Raw genomic sequence first — 20,842 nt, 5'->3', positions numbered from 1 at the left:
GGCAAGATAGACCCATACTTCTCAGGTTCGAAAAAGTAAAAAAAAAAAAAAAACTTCCTCTTTAACTATTGTCTAACAGTCCCCCATAGTCTGAAAGGAATAGTCTAACAAATAGAGTACACGGGAGGAGTTACCCATTGTGAAGTCGACCATATTCATCTTTCTCACTCTAGTTTCTGTGGTTTTTTTTTTCTTTTTTATTTATAAAGATTTGGAGGAAACCTCATTTGGAGGAAACCTCATTCGATAAAGCTAGATAATGAGCATATTCACTTGTATAGATCTATAGATATTTTCAGAAACTCTACACCGAAATTCTAATTGCTTTCAATGACCGAATCTTCAAAGGAAGCAAGTGGCAAAAACGAGTTTATTTAATTTAATATTCGCGAAACGCTTTTTGAATTGACATTATAAAAGTATCCATTTTAAAATATCGAAGAGTATCGAATGATTATACAAGATGACCCTTGAAAAAGCTTACTAGGAGAAGTGTCATCAATGTCTCTTTTAAGTAAGTTCTCAATGAAAATTCTTTATGATGAATAGTTTTTTTTATAAGTAATTTATTGAATACAGAATGTAATCTTTATGTACGACGATTATTACACTCTATATTTAAGAAATATATGTTTAAATTAAAATTTCATTTTCCATTAAAACCCGGACAAAGTATAATCGTCAGGAGCATTTATTTATTTATTTTTTCAGTTATTTCAGTTAATTGATAATAATTATGAAAATTGCTGTTTTTAAAAGATTTCCTTGTTAGATTTATAAAAGATAACTATCTGTTTATAATATTAAATGTAAACTAGAGAAATTTGAGATCCAATTTCAACTTTGTAATATTAATATAGCTAATAAGTGAAGAGTTTATATTGATAATTAGCTTTAATCCCATAAAAAGCAAGGTTATTAAAATTATAAGGTCATTTACAATTCGAAATCTTATTTGATTCTTATTTGACATTATTAAGAAGTTCAATTTATTATTATTTTTATAATAATAAAAATCTATACATACATACATAGGCCTACGTACTCGACAGCAAGAAATTTTGCGAAATGTAAATAAAAACGAACCCTATTAACGAAATGAATAATTAGAACTTAATAATCTAAAGAAAGAAGAATTTTTTGATCAACATTATTAATCAGTTTTAGTATTTATTGATTAATAATGTTGAGTTGTGTTGTGTGTAATGTTTATAATGTAATGTTGTGTTATGTTGTGTAATGTTGTGTTTACAGAAAGCTTAAACTTCAATTATTAACTGCAGGTTAAGTTCCTTCCTATAGGTTTATAAATTAATTTTCCTTTGCCGAGATGGAACCCATTGGACATCTCAAGTCGCGTTCCATCAACCGGAATTATCAACAATATTCCAGATCAGCATTACATCCGTCTACATGGCCATTACTCGGACAATGGCAGCTCTGAGGTAGATGTCCGCCTGCTGGCCAGATGGTGCACAAGATGTCGCTCGCTTTATGATTGATTCATCTCTCTGTCACCACTGTGACGTGGTGCAGGGACCCAGTCATGCCGTCATTATGACCTGCTAATAATCAGATCGTCTTGTCTCTTTAGCTGCTCTAACGCCAATACACTATTTGAGTTATGAGAATGGAATGTTTTGTTTTCTCGGTTCGAGTAGAAATCAAATATTTATTCAACGCTTTTTTTAAAAAAACATATTCAAAATATATAATTATGAAAGGTAAGCCTCCAATATAATTTATTATCGATTAGATAATATTTATAATACTTTTTATGACAATTTTGTAACGGCTAGAATTTTATTTTTTTTAATTAAAAACAAAAATAAGATTAAAGAATAGATTATTATTATTATTATTTAATGGATGAAGAAATTAGGCCATGTTGTTTTGCTTATTAATTGAATATATATATAATATTTTTTTAATCTTCGCAACCATTTCGATTCGAGTTTGTATGTGCTGAAATAAGTGTAATGTGATCTTACCGACTGCAATTTAAAGTTTTTCTGTATTTCCGAAAATATGATATGTTTTGTTTCATGTGAAAGAAGAAATGTATAAATGTTCTGACGTCTACTTTCATTGATTTTATAAGGTTTTCTTACCAACAAGATCGATATGTTTTTGGTCGGTATAGATATACTTGATATCGAATCGAAGCATGTTTGGTTTTGTTAAGCTGTTTATTGAATTGCGTGTCTCCTTTTCAATTTAAGAAAGGAGGGGTAAAATACTTAAATAAATATGCAACCGGCACTTCTCAATCAAAACATTCTTTCGCTCCATACGATTTTATTTCATGGAGCCGATCATTTTTATCGTATGTATTTTTCTCATTTACTTCGACTGATCAATTTATTTATTGTCAGACACGGTGTTTTATCGATTACCAAAATCATCCGTTTGGCTGTAGCAGTTCTAATATTAAATATGGAGGAATCAAAACATGATTATTTAAGTAACGTAACGTTTATCGAGACGATTTATTTGCAAAAGCTGCAGTGGAAATTATACTTCGTGATATCGTGAGTGCAAACGAGTTTCGCTACTGCTCCGAAATAAAAACACTTCGTTTATTAAATCGATATAGGGCCTAGATTGTCTCTAGCCAGTTACTTAACGACACGAAACGTTCCGATTGCGGCAGTTTCTTTCGAAGAAAGCTTCTCAGACACTCCATCGTTTACGTCTCAGTGCTTGCACCACCTGTGGAAGTCGTTTATAAAAATCTGCAGACCAAGAGGAAAAGAGAAGGAAGTGTGAGACACATTATTTATCACTTTCATTCATAGGTGACGGTGTGGCTTTCTGGTTCGGTTTGTGGGTTCGGATACAGCGTGATTAACAGGGACTCAGTTTACAGATAAACCCGACTCAACCGTTCCAGCATAAGAAACAGGTTTACCATCTGCTGCAGCTTTCTAATTGTGTACTCGACTTTAATAACGCAATTAAGTAACGGTTTCTATAAACCTTCCCGTATGTTACGTTTCGTTTTACTTAAACAGCAAGAAAATAGTCTCTCTCTAATTAAATTTTTAAAATATAATACGCTTTATTAACTGATACTCGGTAAGAGAAAATATAAAATTTTCTCTTCCAAAGTATCTCTTATTACCGAGGGAACTAACTTTTGCCACTTAGATTTTTGTAATATGTCGATTTTTAGTGATGAGAAAGATTTGCGAGAATGATAAATATGTCGTTTATTTATTTATTTATTTTGTTTTATTACTCATTGTTCCATCTTTTGGGAAAAAATGAATATATTTTCGTGCTTAAAAAAATCGTTAGTGGCAATCTTGAATAGAAAAAATTTGTTGAATTTATTTACTTTCATTAAACTTTAGATAAATTGTGGCATGTAAATTGTTTGTAAAATTATTACAAAATTAATTTAATAAAAATAAATACGATTTATTAATTTTTTTATTGAAATGCTACTCAAGAGTATAAATTATTTATAAAAGTAAAAAAACTATTCTTATGACAAGTTTTCTTTATGGAAAAATCTCTGCTACATTTAAAATAACCTTGAAAATATTACTTGTAATTTTCAATTTAATCCCATTTACAAAGTCAATTTAATTTGGTTAAACGCAAGAAATGTTTTGATTGTAAAATATTGAAAGGAAAAAAAGGGAGTTAAATAATGAAATTGGCTTATACATCATTTTGCATCTTTCACGCACGTATTGTAAAATCAAATATTCGTTTATTTCATTAACGTAAAACATTGCAAATGTATATGTTTCATCAAAGATTTTGGTAGAATTTGCGGTTATTTATCTAGAAATAACATGCAGGAAAGTTAACTGCAGTATTTACAATATTAAAAATAATGTAGGAGAAAAGACCTTATCAAGGTGGCGAGGCGGAGAACGTTGTATAGAGCGAAGTTATCCGAACCCAATAGAGAGAAATAATAGCAAGGACGGACACTTCAAGACACAGTTAATAGGAGCTTCTGTGCTAGCTTTTCTTAAATCTCCAACGACTAACATTTTACGGTAGGTTCCCTTATCTCACAGCTTTTGTTCCGAAGTTTGTTAGCTTAGCAACCTGTTGGAAAGTACTTATATGCCCGAAAGGTGCCTTTTTTTACTGTTTGGCAAAGAACCGCCCGCGGACTGATTCTCATACTATCTCTTCGTGACCTGCAAAGGAATAGACGATGCTTAGAAAAGGTGGGTGAGTCGCTACAACGTGGTTACCCTAGCAACCGCTGAGCTAAAAGAGCTTCTTCGGTAGCGAGCAGATGAAGTGTGTCATTGCATGAGAGCGTGGAATATAAATCTTGCTTGTTTCTCTGTTTCTGACAGTTTGAAAGCTGGTGGAATATCTACCGCTGGTCGACTTCTTACTTCTTCGTCCTGTCTTTGCCTCGAATTGTAATGAATACATCGATAAAAGATAGGCAGATGTCTGTTCCGATGATGTATTATTGTTGCTACATATATATTCTAATGCCGAATGTTGTCATTTCTTTCCACGATTTCTGAAATAAAAATAAAAGTAAATTCATATCTTAGACAAAAGCCGTATTCGACTAGAGACTTTTCTTCATTTTTGTTTTGCTGATACGCCATAAATAATTTATGACGACTTTTATTCACTTAGTTTACTTTTGATATCATAAATTCTCGTTTTTGATAAGTTTTTCATCATCCAACTTATGATTGTTTTTGATTTATCTATTGGTCAATTGGACGATATACTTAAAATTATTAAAAAGGAAAAAAACTATTGGAAAAGTATAGCGTAGTTCTTTGATGATTGTTTACTTTATGTTTTTATCGGGAGATTGCTTAGTTTTAAACCATTCGAATTTTAAGGGGAATAGTAAGGGGGGGAGTTTTTAAACTCTAGGGAGGATATATCTGACTGAAACAAAACTATTTCCTGTCCCAGGCCAAGACCGAAGTGGTTTTCATTTTCCCCGATCCTCCCATCGTTTCTACTAATTATAGCAAAGAATGCCACTAAAGTAAGTTAATTTTGGAGCAATGTTGATTCGTTCTAAGTTATTTTCCTTTAAGAGTAGATTCTTTTCTGGAAATACCTCACACTTCAACGCTCTTAATGAGTTAGTGACAATGGTGGGCGGGCCGGTCTCCACAACTGAAATAAATTTATAAAAACAGTTGTAGACTCGCTTTCTCTGTTATTTTTCTCCTTTGCTCATTCCATTGTTCTCTGATAACTTAAAAGACTACTATTGTCACACATCACAGACAACGCACCACTAATGGGATAATTCATTGCAGTTTCTCCTCTAATGATTTAAGAAGACCCACTAAGAGGTCGCATTTTTGCCGTCTGCTGGCATTTAGCTGCGGATAGGTAGATTTTATAAATAGAACAGATCTATTCAGGTGTAAAGTTTGCTAATTTATCTCGGTCTCGCATTTCTTTTCATAGAATAAACCAGCAGTTTGTATCTATAGCTCTGTAAAGTCTGAGTATCGATTGTATTAGGCCTATTATGTATAGAGGCTGCTTGTTTATTCATTTTTTACTCGGATAGAATTATATTTCAACATTATTTGAATATGGGAATTAGGTTTAAGAAGAGCTTTATTTGACACAATCGAGGACCTCTTATCGGAGTGCAGGCCCGGAAAGTAAATAGTTTGGTAATCAAAGCCCCACCCTCTCTTTACGGTTAAATCGGGGGCGTTACCCAACCTATTTGTCCGGCGCAGCGATTGGCTTGTCTGACAACTTCTCTTTGAACATGCCAGACCCGTAAAACATATTTCGATAATAATTTTTAACCCGACTTCTACCCACGCTCTTAGACATATGAAGATTAATGATGTCTGATGTCACATGCGGTCTTTAGTAGCGGACGTCAACCATCGCGTTGCCTGGCAACCGGCATACAAAACGCGTGCTGATTCGTGTTTTTAAGAGTTACCTTGACAACCGTTTCTTAGCATGTAAGAAACGTTTCGTGGCACAAATTAATTACCGAGCTTAGGACCATATCGGTCAAAGAACCGAATGGAGTTTACGACTTTCTAAAAGAAATTTTCCAAATTTTTCTCCCTTCCGTTAATTGGAATTCGAAGAATGGATATAATGATGATACTCGCCTAGTACGTGCCTTTTCAATTTTTGTTCTTCGCATTATCTGGGTCATGAGGTTCGTAAGATTACTGCATAGTCTACATCGGAACAATTCGATGATGAGATCGTCATTTGGGACAGACGTGACTGCACTAGCATTAGATAGGACTTTAATGGTAATGATGATCGAGTTGTATGCTTAAATGTTAAATTACTAACCAGTTGTCTACTTAACCTCAATTTTTATCTGTTCACCTCTCTGTACTTACTCTATTCGACTGTAAGTGGATTCTTGACGTTGAAACGGTTGAAGCGTAAGTGACTCGAGTACGATAATGCTACTAAAGACGATCTAAACTTCAAATTAAACGAGAGTTGTGTCGAATGGATATGCGAGCACATAGTACGGTGTCTGGCAGTTATCGAGTCACATTGAGGTCAGAAAGGTAGTTCTGGTCACCAAGGCAACTCGCTGAAACACGTGACTGGCAGTATTTTGGATTAGCCGTTGCGAAAACGTGACTTCTAACGGTTGGGTGTTATTGATTTGCCGACACTATAAACTGTTATTAAATCTGCTTTACTAGTCATAGGTCAAGTAGTTCGGAAAGCACTTAGAGTGACGGAAGGTTGCGTTTTAATTACACAGTTGGAGCTAAGAACTTAGTTATCCTTACTTTTCAATTGATGCGCTTTGCAATGTGTGATTGTGTTGTTTGCGTGCAGATAGGATTAATTGAACGCTGGAGTGATTATTTTTCCTTACGTCGGTCACACTTTATGTAAAAGAGGGTGAGAAAGTTAATGAAGAAGATCACGCAAACGAATTAAGAGTAGATAATGTGTGAGAATGAAAGGGTGCCTTAATTGAATAAAAGTTTGTTACGGTGTTAACTTCTGTTTATAAAATGAAGTCGAGAGAATATAAATAACGTAATTCGTAATAATATAAGACTAGACTTTATATTTAAAGGAAATTAAAATTTTAACAATTTATACAAATATATAGAGACATAAAAGGTATTATTAAATGATCAAATGTATCTTAATACTTTTCACGAATTTATAAACCTGTTTGTATTTGGTAAAAGTTTAAAATTGGATGGAAGTTATAAATTCGGAAAGAAATAGCCCAACCGAAATCAATTTTTAAAATGGAACTGCCTTTTTTCTCTGTTGTAGATTTTAGGCAAATCTACACGGGCGTATTATTCAAAAGTCAACACTTGATGAAAATAAAGGAAGGCTATTTTCTGTAGTGTTGGGTCTGCAGTAAAACTGACCGCCAGAGTCCCTATGCCGCTTGTCAGTTCTTGATTGATTGAAGTGCTGGAGGACTGACGTCATCAAGCTGAGCTCTCTCATGCATGTTTCAAGAGGAGTTAGAGCGATTGCTTTGTTGTAAAGATCGATGAAGGGACGAAGAAGTTGCCGAGAAGAATTGAAGCAAATTAAAAACATCTAACTCCACTGACAGCTTTGTTGTTTGCAGAATTGTTGTTTTTTTTATTTTTAAAAAAAGAAATAATCCTAATGAAAACACTCAAAACACCAGAGAATATTTATTTTCTAGCAGTTTGCTTTAAATAAATAAATATAACTTACCAACTAATACGAAAATATCACGAAAGATTCTAATAAAAAAGCAAGGTATCTATATACATTTGTGCTTTAATAAATTATATATATATATAAAAAGATTCGTTTCCACTTTCGATGTAATCTATTTTTTTACATATATATTTTTTGCATTACAGATGAATAATGCTGTTTTGTCTTATGCCTATCAATTTATGCAGATAAACGCAGTTTGTCTTAGGCCTATAGGGCCTATAACTTATATCAATTTATAGACAATGCTATAATTCAAAATTTTCTTTTTGGGAAAACATATAGCCTATAAGCTATAAAGGAATTATTGTTTAGATTTATTTATTATCGTTATAAAAATATATATAATAAATCATCCGAGAAAGAAAATAAGAATAGAAAAATTGGAAAAATAATTTCAAACTACATGATTTATATTTATGGAAGAGAGCGTAAAAAGTAAATTGCTACTTTTAATATATTAAAAAATATGCATTTTCTTATACAAATATAGCCTATATACATTGAAAATTACAATTTAAACTGTAAAAAATTTAAAAATTTTAAACAAAAATATTATTTATTTATTTTATACTAGACACAAAAATATAATTTAGCTTAGTAATTTGATTAATTAATTAAATATACTTTAATAATTGTAATTTTAATAGCAATTTAATTAAAAAGAAACACTACAGGTCATAAGAGGACATAAATAACAATCTAGAATATACAAAATATTTTCTTTGTTTCAAATTTAAATAAATTTCAGATTTATATAAAACCATTTATTATCGTCATCATATTTCTTAGAGAAAGCGCATTCTTGGCTTCAATTTCCTTTAATTATCTTATCTTTTAAAATGTATTATCCAGTTTTTTTTTATTTGTTTCTTTTGTAATGATTCAAGATTAGATTCTTGACTAAATACTATTTAATTTGTGTCAAAAATCATCCCGTTGAGGTTATTACATGAAAGAGACCAAGTAGAGACTATGGAAAGATAAGCCAATTGTTAAAAGAAAATTGGTGTCTGGAGGGAAAAAGTCAACGAAGAATCTGTTAGTAGACTTCCTCTCACAGGGGCCACACCCCACTCATTTCTGTATAATTGGAGTCATTAAGTATGTCTAGTAATAATCCAGCTTGAAATATTCTTTTGCTGCGATCTTCGTTCATATGACTTATTTACTACTATTCTAAGAATCAACTCTTTAAATTCTTATGCTTCGAAAAACTGGATCAGATTTTAACCTATGACTCCTTAACGCCTACGCCAGTACTTTCATTTTATCTATTCTTTTCTTTAATATAATATTCCCGTACTTGTTACGGAACTTAAAGATATCAGTTAACGAATGGTAGGTACTTTGCATGATTAAATGAAACTTCAACCATTCGAATATAATTTTTACTTAAAAAATACCGATAAAATGAACGGCAGTAAAGTTGGAAAAATGTGAAATTTTTTAAACTCATCTTTCTTGTTTGATGATAACCTCTGTAATGATTTATCTACGAAGACACGGCCCACAAGAATAAGACGATTTTTAAGAATCTCTAGAGATATCTTTCAAATTTCGCTTTCAATTAAAAATTTAAAAGTAGAAATGGTCATTTATTAGATTAAATTTTACATCGTATTTAGTAAATGGAGCTTGGTCGAGTTTATTGATGAAATACTTTCAGTTATCACATAATCTTTTCGCTCTCTGTAACTGTCGCGAAATCTTCGAATTGAGTTTCCAAGTTTAATTTCAACTGATCGAAATTGGTCTGTCGTACTTTTAGAACTTTTAGAGAACTTTTCATTGCTAGTAATCGAAATTAAAAAAAGGAAGAAGAAAACTCAATCAACTTTACAACGCAATTTCGATTAATAAAACGTTTTTTAAAATTCTTTTATATGACGATAATTAATTTTTTTTAACTTCAAGGTTTTGGATAAGAAGTCTTTCTAGATAATTTTGAGATAAAATTTCACATTCTGACGTATAACTCTTTCATTCTGTATTATCTTCTATACTCGAAGGAGGATTACTTTTAAGAGTTTCGTTCAAGTTAGTATTACATATGCATTGTTTGGACTTTGGAAAAGTCTTGTTCAAGTTGTTTTCAATACGATAAATCTTTAATATTAACAGAACTTTATGTTAAACTTTCATTCAGTTAGAATAATTTTTACAATAAATCTTTCCTTCTTGAAAACAAAGAGATGATGGGTGATGATGTAGGGCTTGATAAGTAGGATGGTATTGTGTAAAGGTTCTTTTTTTCATACAGATTAGAGAAAGTAATTTTCTTAAATAGCTTCTTAAGCAATGTTGCAGAAACGACCTTGATTTTAGTCCTTGACCTTTTTATTAATGTTAAGTAAAGTTCTTATTGATAAAGAATTTTATGTATGAACATTTATATCTCGAAGTACTTTTTTAAAATTCCAAGTTTAATATTCTTTCAAAAGTTTTAATCAAAATCAATATCTTCAGTTAGTGGTAATCTGAATTTTTCCATTTAAAAAATCTCGCACTTTTAAAGATCTTGTAACAGATACCAAAGACATTTCAATAATTTATGCAAATTGAACAAATAGCTTACAAGTTTTTGAAATGATTTTTTTAAATTTTTTATCGTATAATGAAATTCTTATAACAATAAAAATTGCTATCGTGATTATGTAAATTAATTTGGCTTCTTACATTTTGAGAATCAGCATTTCTTCTTCTATAAAACCAGATAAATTAACCCCCTAAAAACACTTATTAAAATTGCTCAAAGGGTTTAAGATGAAATAATTATTGATAAATTATTTTAATGAGCATTAAATACTTTAATCATAATAATAATAATAATAATGGTAAAAAATATTAATAATGAAATAATTAGTTGAAAAATAATTTGTCGGAATGCCAAAACTTTACTTTTTTAAACGATGATAAAATCTTACTGTTAATACTTTTTATTGATTTATAAAGATATTAGCAAATTCATTAACTTTATAAAAAGAAAATTTTTTTATAAAAATGCTAATGAAATAAAATGATTTAGATATAAAGAAAACATAACGATTAAGTTTTTGTTTTTAAAGGAATTTAATGCAGTGAATTTTTCATAAGAGTTAACTTATGTAATATATATATATTTTTTTCTTTTCTTTTTTGTATTTATCTCATTAAAACTTGTATTAAATTCCGAATATTTTGAATGAAAAAGTTTAGTTCATTTCGTAAAGTATAATGCAGGTATCTTTTACTTTTGTTTATTAAATAAGAAGATGTTCAACAGGAAAAACGGGAAAAAAATACATGAAAATATTGTTTGTAAGTCGATAAGATTATCTAAACGTTATCCGAAGAAGAATTATTCAATTAGAAAATTGTCGTAACAGTTATAAAATTGATTGTTATCCTTCTTAGTGTCGAAGTTCCAATTGTTTTGTGGACACGTATTAATTTTTTTCCTCCTAGCCAGTGTTCCCCATCACTCTTAGCAAAAGACTGTTTTTAGGAAGATGAAACGATCCGTTTAAAGGAACAATTACAATAGCAACATTTCCTCAACGTCTTTTCCCAACTTTGATCTTCTAGGTCAGAGACCTGTTATTCTTCGACAATAGAATAGTAGAGAAGAAGTTGTTCTCATTCCAAGAACCACTGGGCCGAGCAGTTTTCGACTGACGAAATGGTCTCACCATTAATGGTTCGACTCTTTTCTTGTTTTATTTGAACCGATTTAAGAGAATGTATGTCTACTACGTTTAGTAAGTTTGAAACATTGTTAGAAATCTCTTGACGAGAATTTTGGGAGTAGATAAATTTGTCGAAAGAATCTTTATTTTAACAATAGATTGAATTGTAACCGATAAAAAACATCAGTTTAACGAGTTCTCATCTTTATATATAGGCTATATAATCTGTAGTAAAAAAATTCCCTACCTTTTTTTTTTACTGGAAAGTTTTAAATGGATTTTTTGTGGAAGTTTGCAATTTTTAATGAAAATATGTAACCTAACGCGTAAAGAATTTAATGGGAGAAAGTTATTATTTTTTTTAAAAAAAACTAGAGATTTTTGTACGTTTTAAAATAAAATAAATTAATTATTTAAAGTTCATTGACCGTAAAAGTGTGTAATGATTTATTTTTAATGAATCTAATGTATTTTATAAAATTGAATTGAACATTTTTTAAAGCCGAAAGTAAAATCTTGAAGTATATACATGACTGATAAAGAATAAAGAAATAACTGCTGCAGCTGTGTTTTTATAGGCTTTTCTTGTTTATTTATTGACTTTCATTTTCTCTTTTAGCTTGGTTTATATAGAAAACGGGCTTATAAGATCACCGTTTCTGTCCATTTGTTATATGTTCATCCCTTAGGAAATTTTGATCCGGCGGACAGAATTTAACATAAGGCTGCCAGTAACGACTGCAGAATTCTATGTAATGCTTACATTTAAAGAAAAATCTGATTCGATGGTATTGCAAACGTGTTTTTAATAGTTAATAAAATATATTTTATAAAACATTTAAAAGAAATTCTTAGTCTGTTTTTAAATTATAAAATAGAATGGAACAACAATATTCGAAAATCAGTCAATAGTTATAAATAAAAACAGTTATAAAAATTATATTTCTTTAAAACTGTTTTTATTTATCTTAACATTTGTAAATTACATTTTTTAAATTAACCTTCTATTTTTAAACAGCTAATATAATTTTTAAAAATTTATTTATTACAAAAATTACAAAAGATAACATTACGATGAGCAAAAAATTATCCATCCCAATAAATACCTCAATTTAATAATATTATTATTATATATAATTCTTATAAATTTAAAAATACTTTTTGTATGAAAACATGTAAAGAAACTCTTAAAAATATTAAATTTTAGAAGAATCTCCGAGATAAATTAAACATTTTAAAACTTCATCTATAAGTTAATTGAATATAATATTCTAAATAAATTTAATTATAATATATTTTATTTTTTAACAATTTTATTTTGATATTTAGCATATTATAATGATTTATATGATTTAAAATGCAAGCTTAAAACGTATAATAGTTGAAACAAAGTAACACAACAACATTATTAAGTTATATTTATTGTGTCATAAAAGTAGAAAGAATTTCTTGAAAAATTTATTATTAAACTTGTTTTATCTTGATTATACTTTATTAGAACTTAATAAGCTATATTCAAATAAAGAGAAAAGAAATGTATATATGAATATTATAAATTTATTATCGGTGTTTTTGTTATTTAATGCGATAATAATAATAATATAGTAATATAGTTTTCTTTTATATTTTTAGTTTTAATGAGAAAAAGTCATTCAACTTGACAGTTCAGATTATGGTAAGTTAATATTTATGAGAATTATACAATTTAGAATAAACAATATAAATTTTTTAGAAGTTAAAAAAAAATTACTTTGATAAATCAATAAGAAATAATTTTTGAATTTTTTTACATCAAAGTTATGCCATTTTAAAAAAGACTGTAATGGATTTTTCGTATTAAGATCATATTTTCTTTTTTTATTTAACGTAATTTTATATAATTATAAGAGTTGAAGTATCGGTTTCTTTTCCTTTTTTTTTTTTTTTTTTTTAAATACAACATTCCTCTTTCGGTTTCTTCCATCGATTCTTTCTGACTTATCACGTGGTCGTAATATCTGTTCATTCAGTTACATTAAATTCTACTGTTGGTTGTACGCTTGACTAAATGCCTGCTTCGTCAGCAGTCACTCAATCTATTAAGCTTGTCTCTTTTAAATCTCTACAAAAATACAGTCAGAAGTTTGAAACGAATATAATTTCTTTAGCTTATAAGTTAAGCAAGCTTTACTGCTTGGACAAATTAGTTAATATTTGTAATTGTACGATTATAATGTAATATATACTAATTAAATTCGTATTGATTCGATTAAATTAATACTTGTGGAGCAATATTACCGTATTTACTATCGAGCGCGCAATTAAATCGACTATTATTGCAACCTGTTGCGAAGAAAAATAGCAGTCACGTGATAATATATTATTAAATCTTGATTAGATAATACAGAATTTTTTTTTTAAAGTAATTCAATTTTTGCTTTCCGGGACCGCCTTATCTCGCTCCTCCTCTAATGTTATTCTTTTAAGTAGGCTGCACGTAATTATATGCAGTTATAACTGTCTATTGGTAACATGCCTTTGAAATTCTTTGTCATTTCGTGACAAAACTATTTTATCGAAAATAAGAGTTGTCATACAAACGTCACCTCCATTTTGTCACGCTATTACAGTCGATCTTTGCAATTTAGACGAACGTGCTCTGAACGGCAATTTGCATTTAAGGTCTACACGATTACTTCTCTAATTTATCAGGAATCCACTCGAAGTTAATAATAAGGTTGAGCTCGTAGAGAGAACATTAACTTGAGCTTTAACCTATATTTACACTCTTTGTCTAAATCGTAGTGGAAAATTGTTGAAGTTAATAGTTTGTTTTTGCTCTAGCCAAGTCTTCTCTATGCTAGTCTATAATGTATGGACTATAAACAACATTTAGGTTACTTTCGTAAGATATAATTAAGCGATTTTTATTTACTATAACATCATAAACAGCTGTCTTATTAAAATTCTTTAACAGTTTTTATCATATTAAATTCTTCAGCACTCTATTAAAGATGATTTTAATTATTTACGTTGTTTTAATATTTATATAAATGAATACAAAAATCTATTCTAACGAATTTTTCTAATCATTAATTGGCATTATATCTCTTATATTAGAAATATTTGCGATCTGTCAAACACGAATCTATTTTTATAAAACTATAAATCATGTATTATATGTGATTTCTTTTCGCAAATACTTAATAAATCATAGTCAAAATCATTAAAATTTCAAAGATGATTTAAATAACGTTATAAATTGTGTAATACAACGGTTCGGATGAATTTTTAAGAAACTCAATTAAAGCATATTTGCGCTTAATTTTAATTAAATTTTCATAATTTTTTTTCATTGACAGTGTGAGCTCGACTTTTTTTTAAATAAAAATATTTAAATTTCATTCAACGAATATTTTTATCTGAATTTTTTACGTATAGGTTCTGGTATTTAGGGCGTTTTTTTATATCTTTTTTTTACTCTATATCCATCTCTTTCCCACACGAATCGCATCAATGGACATACAACAGTTGAGACGATGATAAAGTGTCAACCAATAGGAAAAAGGATTAACACCCTCCAACTGTGGCGGAATTAATATCTCAGGGCGTGGGCAGGATGGGACGAATAGACATGGACAACTTAATAACCATAATTTTGATTGTCACGTGGTCCGAGTTAGGTCGGTACTCTCCCACGTCGTCCATTGCTCGGTCGTACCGTCGACTTTCCTTAATTAATATTAAAATGTTTAGAAAAATGGCTGCATTTACTTTAGCTTGGTAAGAAAATAAAAACGGTTAAAGTGTTAAAAATATGGATTGGCCAGTTACTCGAGTTTGATATGACGTGGTGTTGGATTTGACAGATAAGAAATAATTTATTTGTCACCTCGTTATTTTCCATCAGAAGGGAAAAATTTATTGAAATCTGGTTCAGCTGCTACAGTCGTGTTAGAAAGTTGACAGCCAATCTTGCCATCGTTTTATTTGTGGGGTAATTTTATTACTAGCGAGAGATTATAGTTTTCTAAGTTGTGGATAGCTGAATTCTGAATATATATATTTCCATTTTATTTGGAATTTGACTTGTTTATGAAGAATGTATTTAAGCTAAATTTAAAAAAGAAATACCCCCCCTCAAGTAAAAAATTTAAGGAAAGGAGATTCCTTCTTTTATTATTTAGAGAAATGTTTTCTTATATGCAAAATGCATTTTATATTTACTTAGCTAATAGAGTTTGAAATCTTCAGTTGAGTGTATTTATATTGTAAATAATTTATTTTGTTTATTTCAATATAAAATCGTCATTCTGTCGAATATCTTTGTTGCGAATTCTTTTAACGAAAAGTTAGAAAAGAAAATTTGATTAACTGGATCTAGATGTGAGAAAACTGTAGATTAATCTCTATTTCTCATTCTATACAACGGATACAAAATGTCGTCATGTCCAGTATGTGTTAGCAGAGAGGAAGGACCTTCTATCATATCCTCGGGGATCACTCGATGTCTAACGAGATTGATGGTAAATCCAGAGGTGAAGTATACCCGTCAGTGTGCCATCCACGTCTCTTGAGGGACTTTTCTTCCCTTTTGACGAGATCCCATCAGAAAAAGTCGAAAATCTCTCACACGGTCGGTCATCTCATAATAGTGGGTCATCAATACTACGTGCAGCACAAATCTGCCAAGCTTAATACACACGTGGCAAGAATTACAAAAGTATCTAGGAATAGAGCCCTAGCTAGTTTTCGAATTATCTTGGATAATATGTAATTTAATACTACTTCTAAGGTAATTGGGTCAGATCAATAGTTCTGAACACGTGACTTACAAAAATGAATAGGAAAACTTTTGAAAAAAGTAGGAGATCTATAATTATAGGAATTTTTCCAATTTTGCACGGCTATATAAAAATTAATTCTCTTCCATCTTTCATATTACATAAAAATGATTAGTTTTTTAATTTTTGAAGTATGTGCAGAGCAATATAGAAAAAGCATACCCATTAGAAATTAAGCTGACATTCCTGGAAGGAGGAAGTATTATGGAAAATTGTTATAAAAGCCGTGTAAAGTAGAAATTTCACTTGTTAAGTGCTGTCATTTGGTTAGTATCGTCTTTTCTGTTGTTGGATGGGAATTTTCTAGTTATTAAAAGCAAAGAGTGTCGTCGTTATGCTAATATATTGCAGTAGATTTGTTATTCAAGCCGCGATGCGAAACAGATGGTGAATAGAATCGATAGCAGGGTTTGTATTTATGTGACGTGTGCCAGCGACGGAACCATAAGCCAGATCGTTACACTGCCTATGAAAAGATTCGCGCCCACTTTTATCCTAGACAAAAATCCACATTCTCCGCTCATTAAGAACGAATCATTTTATTTTAAACAATTAATTTTTTTTCATAAACGCTCGTACACTATTTAATTTTTTATGTCGTCTGCGAAACAAAGCATCGAACAATGTAATTATTCATAAACCACAAACGTCCGGCGAACATTTTCACGTCTTTCTTCGCACACCCTATTTCTCAGAAAGTTGAAAGTTTTGCCGAAAAGGAATGAAAAGCTTGTTTGTCTACAGTTCGCAGTTTAAATGGTTGCTAGGCCTATAATCTTATATTATTTTTCGTAACCGGAAACGAATATGTATTAAAGTCTGGATTCTTTTGATTGAATATGTAACTCTATACCGGGTGACCCATCAAACGATGAAAAATTGGATTTCTTTTAACCGTCGATTGAAGAAAAATTTCCATGGATCGTTATTCATTCATAGAATTCGACTTGACTTCTTCCAAGAATGAACTTCCGAGATTTGACAAATGTTTCACTTTTTGTAGTAAGTTTAGTTTGTGTGTATATTGGAAAATATATTCTATTAAAAAGTAAAACGAATACTTATATTATTCAACTACAGAATAGTTATAACTTTATACACAGTTATTCATTCCCAACAAGATTTGTCATTAATAAACAGATCTACGATGCGTAGATAAATACTGAGTAAAGAAGGATGTAACTGAATTATTTTCTGTCGTAAGAACTTCCACTCTGTGCAAAAAAAACATGTTTTTTTTATATGAGAATTTATGACTTATAAATAAATATCTTCCGAACCAACGTACAATTTATGATGTAAAAATAAACTCGAATATTTTTTTCACTCTTCTAATTCCTATACTTTGATAACTTGATATGGAAGTAAACTAATGTTAAGATCATATATAATATGATAAAACTTTTTCTAACAGGAAATAAATCTTTCGTGAGATATTTTTAATTGCAATCTCAAAGTATTTATTAATCGTCATTCCAATTAGTATTTTGTTATGAAAATATTACGTTACGTAGTAATAACATTATAAAAACATTTCGGATTATACAAACACGTTAACTGAAGTGCGAATTAATCAAATCCGTGATTAATTTAATAAGATGATTTAAATCTTTAAATATATAAATATTTTTTAACTTTATTAATAAATCGATTAGTTTTTTAAATCTTTTATTTTATGGAGGAAAAAAGAATGGGAAAAATTTTAATATTTGTTAGCTTATTTATGAAGTTGAAAACATTAATGCGAACTATGTATAATTAATCAAAATTATATAATTTAAATTCAGATGAATATTGCAAATTTATTCTTTAAATGTAAGATTCAACACGTTAAGGAACGTTTCTGGTTTTCCCCTCTTCTGTACCTTATATTCTATCTGTGTCAGTCGTTCGGCTAATCTAGTTTCTGCTTAGAATGCCAGCGGCTTGTTGGTGCCTGGTCGCTTGATTTGATTAAACATGCTGTGTTTTTTTTCCTTTAGATCTCACTTTGACAGATCTCGGCATATTTCAACATCGCATTTCCATCATAGATTCAATAACTAGCTGAGAGTCAATAAGCGTCCTAGAGTACGTTATTATAGTTCTGTAGATTAAAACAACGTAAGAGTTATGCCTCTGCTTAGATTAATTTTATTTTCCGGAAAGTTTTAAACTCTATGAAAGGAAAATATTTGAATCTAGAACAGGAATTTTTTAATATGCTTAAGTTATATTTTATTTTATATACATATTGAGAATTTAAAATTTTTTTAATATTATTTTATGTGTCTTTTTAGACGTTCTTGCACATATAACTGCTTTAATTAAAATATAAACTTTCAGCTTTCAGCTAGAAAAAGTTTATTTATAAGAAATGTTACAAAAAGAATCGTAACTGAAGAATTTCATTTTCAGTCTAGTTGTAGCCATCATTTTCAGTCATTATAGAATTATATTAAAGATGTAGAAAGAAAACTAAAAGTTGAAGCTGAAAAATTTCTGTAAAAATGACTTTTTGACTTTTTTATTTAAGGATCTTTATCCGAAAATGATGACTTGATGATAGATTTTCTTATCCACAGTTCTACACTCCAATTAAGTTGTTTTAGTTTAGATCGTTTGTAGAAAGTTTCGAGTAGAATCCATCAATTATAAAATTCAACGCAACCAGAAATCAAACTTTTCATTCGATCGTAAAATCTAATTACTTAAACCACAGATGATCTAGTATAAAAGGAAAAAAGCGTCTCCCCATTCTGTCCATTCTGGTGAAAATGGTTTGAAGTGGTACTTAGAGTAAGTGCTGCCGGTTTGTGTGGGGAATTGAATTAACAAGAGGCTTATAGAGTGGCCCGCTTGTTGGCAAATGTATCTCTCCTTCGATCACAATCCTGTTAGTTGATCAATTGGATTAAGTTTATCCGCATCCCTAGTAGAGATCACTGAGTCCGCTTTATTCTCTACTCTTCTAGATAGTTTAACATGTCATAGGTCTTCTTATTCGTCTTTGTTCTAAATTGCGAGCAATTCACTGTAATAAACTGCATCTTGAAACATACATAGAACATTTACGCAATTGTTTGCTATCGAAATTAAAGATAAATTGAACTGTACCTGAAATATCTTCGACTATTGTTAGAAATAAAAGAGATCGAAGCTTTGTTTATGTTTCGAAAGGGATGGAGAGAAATGAAGAAATAGGCCTACTATAAAAAAATTTATAATTTATTGTTATTGTCTAAATCTAGATGTAATATTGAAAAATAGAATAGACAAAGTATCAAAGATTTATCCTCGTTGTTTGCTTTGGCCAAAATGTTTTTCTTCAAATAAAATCTTTCTTTACAACTTTACATTTTATAAGAGATTTAATCTTTTTTACCTTCTCTATCCTCTCTTACAAGATAAACTTTATAAATTTTTATGTAGGATATAAAGTTTCTTTATAAGATATATCGTTTCTTAAAAAGTGTATTGAGAAATATAAGCTTATTCTTGCAAATAATCCATTCATACATTCAATCTTAGCTATGTATATTAATTATATCAAATCTATATCTAGTATTCTACATTTGTCTAAATTGGATACCATGCTTAAAAGGGTTTAAGAATCTTTAAATTTGCATATTATTAATTAATATAATTTATTAAGCATTTTAGAAGTCTAGACATTATACTTACCAATTTTAATTGCGTTTAATTTATTCAATAAGGATGTGAGCTATTAAATAACTTTCTCATATTGGTAATTATTTTCGCAGAGGATCTAGGAACATTATTTGTTACTGTGTTCTTGACAGAAACACATGTAGAACTATTCATTGTAGCAGTTGGAAGCATCGAACATTATCATTTTCAATTAATGTCCAGTAAATATATTTTTAAAAATCAATTACGGTGATTTATAATTATAATAGATAAAAATCATGATTAATGGTTTGTTAGTCAAACATATAATTTTCTTTTGAAAAGGAATGAATATTTTATTTTCTTATCTTCCCGGTAGAACTCTTTGCCACCAGGAAACGTACGACTTTATCTTGTGTACAGATCAGGGAGATTCAGTTTTGTGTTTGTCTACTAAAGCTACTGTCGAACTTCTATAGCTTTACTTCCAACGAAAACTACAGAGAAACCACCAGAGAGCCTTTATAAAGTCGATTCAATTGAAGAGTGGGATATAACTGTAGATTTAGAATGTTTTCCAGATTTCCAAGAAAGAAATGCTCCAAATTTAGAACCGTTTTGCTTATCGATTTTAGTCTACAACTCGAAAATAACGCTTATTCGTTTTCTATCAATATCGCGCTGTTGATTTCGCTATAAACGATGTGAAACGAAGTGTTTTTTTTTTTGCTCGGTTGCCGGTGAAATGACAAGAAGACTTAATAATCTAATTTTTTTCTTCTTTTTTCTGTTTTCAAAAATCCATTTTCGAGATTTTTCAAATTCAATGCGAATTCTCCGGAGAAATCAGTAGATCGGAAGAAAGTTTTGCAACGTTAAAAAAAAAAGAAAGAAGAAGGTAGTGTGCAAGGACGACCATTGCGATCTCGTTAAGCTACCGGATGGCAAACTGGGTCAAAAGAAGGCGATCCTCGAACGACACCTATCAGAGAGGGCCGGATGTCGTATCTTGTTAAATCGCTACAACGGAAAAGGGATTTGTTCCGATCTGAT

General features: G+C 29.9%; 1 protein-coding gene across 1 annotated transcript in view; it reads left to right on the top strand.

Moving 5' to 3' along the window:
• LOC136975908 (plexin-B-like) overlaps positions 1-20,842 on the top strand; it is a 125,242-nt gene that overhangs the window by 22,164 nt on the left and 82,236 nt on the right. The window contains exon 2 of the mRNA XM_067271072.1: positions 12,990-13,032. The gene's annotated coding sequence lies outside the window, so the exon portion shown is untranslated. The remainder of the gene's footprint in view (positions 1-12,989; positions 13,033-20,842) is intronic.

Source organism: Centruroides vittatus, unplaced genomic scaffold (assembly GCF_030686945.1).
Source record: "Centruroides vittatus isolate TY-2023 unplaced genomic scaffold, ASM3068694v2 contig_391, whole genome shotgun sequence".
NCBI classification, from domain to species: domain Eukaryota; kingdom Metazoa; phylum Arthropoda; class Arachnida; order Scorpiones; family Buthidae; genus Centruroides; species Centruroides vittatus.
Note: the sequence above shows the minus strand (reverse complement) of the source record. Positions and strands in the feature narration are given on the sequence as shown.